Source organism: Talpa europaea (genome assembly GCF_964194135.1).
Source record: "Talpa europaea genome assembly, chromosome: 4".
Taxonomy (NCBI): domain Eukaryota; kingdom Metazoa; phylum Chordata; class Mammalia; order Eulipotyphla; family Talpidae; genus Talpa; species Talpa europaea.
In genome coordinates this window covers 96141938-96144186 of record NC_140070.1, presented here as the reverse complement: position 1 = coordinate 96144186, position 2249 = coordinate 96141938, and positions in this window count along the sequence as shown.

The window sequence follows — 2249 nt, the reverse complement described above, 5'->3', positions numbered from 1 at the left end:
AAATCCACTTTTTATTCTTTCATAGATTTTAACAATTATACACAACTTTTAACATAAAGATAGTGAAATCTCAAGGATATGAGGCAATATATATGGCCTCTACTATTCATTCTTCAGGATGGAAGGAAATTTCCAAAGGGTACAATGTGTGAGATTTAACACTGGAAAAATACATATGAAACTTATTTAACTGGCTCCACTTAGGACCAGGCACAGCACAATAAATATAGAACTGCATCATCTTTTTAAAAGATTGTTGTAATTTTACCACATTCTCACTAAAGAAATACGATCAGCGACCAGTCTGAAATTTTACAAAACAAAGGTAAAAGGGACATTTATGATGAATATCTGAGCATAGTTTCTCTAGCATCTTCACACCCATACATCAACATTCTTAAAAAGGAGTGAGAATGTACAATAAAAATTCAAAATAACAAAAAACAAACTTGGTCAAACTTTATCATATCATTCATTACTAACACAATCCTACTTTGCTGGTAGGGTCTTCAGGTAGGAACAGAAAGCTTTTGAAATTCTTTTAATTTCCACTGGTCCTAGGGCTTCTGGGTAGGAAGCCACACTGGAAGCAAACTGATTAAAGCAGCACCATTAAGTCCACATCTCAACAAATCATCGCATAATTCTTCCAATATTCTGAAAGGTTAAAAAAAGAACATGCAATCTGCAAGGGTTTAAACAAACTGTAGCTGAATTCCCTACTGATTGCATCTTTAACAGATGGTAAAGTACTTTAACAGTACTGACTGACCATAAAAGACCAAAAGAAATACATTACCTAAAAATTTAAATAACAACATATTTGAGGCATACAATAAATACTCTACTTAGGCTATTACATTTGGGTATTTGAGATCGTTAGACATGTTCATATATCCTTTCCTCTTCCCCACGAGGGAGCAATGGTGCCAGACTATTGTCTAGAAAGAGTTAATGGGAAACTGTTGCTCTCAGAGTTGTTCTGCAGTGTGCCTTCTTCCGCAAACACAGAAATTATTTTAAAACATATACTTAAGGATGAAATGATCTTTTCCCCCAGTTTCTGTTATTAGCAGATGCAAGATTTAATTTCGTCCTTGAAAACAGAATAGAAACTGTAATGTTGCTAAGGCTATAGACATTCTGAGAAATCTTTCGAGCCAATGAATCAAAAACTACATGAAGGTGCTATTTTCTGTAACTGGTAAAGTTAAAAATTTTGTCAAAAATTCGACAAAGAAACATACAAAGATGTGACACATGTCATTATCTTGTAAAAACATAATGCCAATATGGACCTAAGAATCACTACAGCCCAACTTATCCTTAAAGGTGCCAACAGTCTTCAACCACTACTAAATATCTTCTCGGTGACATTTTACTGCCCATCCCACTGCCACATGATTCTGAGAAGTTTAGGCTACTAAGATGTTTGAGGAAAAGAAAGAGGGTGTGATATGGATCAAGTTCTTGATGCTTGTTTTAAATATAATTTAAAAAAAAAAAGAATTTCCAAGTAATGGGGCAGAATAACATTCCTTGATACTGAATTTTTCCTAGTGAAATAAAACATGCTTTAATTCGATGATGTCAATCTAAATTTGACTGCCTGGTTCCTTTTTTCACTTTTTAAGAGGGTAGTGAGTCATATATCATGCTGAGTCCCACAAAGGCCTGTTTTGAAAACAGTAGGTTCCCAACAGTTTCCCATAAATATTCCTGATTTACACTGGAGGGAGTAATACATAAACATTCATGTTTAAAAAAGAAACGAAATAGTTACTTAGCAAAACGCTAAGCTACAAATAACCTTACCATGTAGATATTGAGTCATTTCACAGAGTACCTATCAAAAATGTATGGAAATCTGGCCTTCCATTCCAAATCCATTGCAAAGAGAGTACATGCAGTAGTCCTGTTTACAATTTAATGGTGATGAGGAAAGGGCAAACCAAGGACAAGGAGGGATGTCACCATACATACAAGTTTACAGTAGTGTAGCCATTGCATATCATATTTACTACATTCACCACTTCAGATAAAGGATTAGGGAGGTCCTTCAAACACGTGTACAAAGGAATGTTTGCTTTATATAAGACTTGTCAAATAAACAGGGTAACAAATGATAACACACATAGGCACTAATCTCAAAGCTGCACAATAAAGAAGCAAAGGGTTTGAGATGAGAAATTTAGGAAAATGTACACATAGGAACTTTGCTCAGGAAAAGGAGGAAAGAAATCACAGTT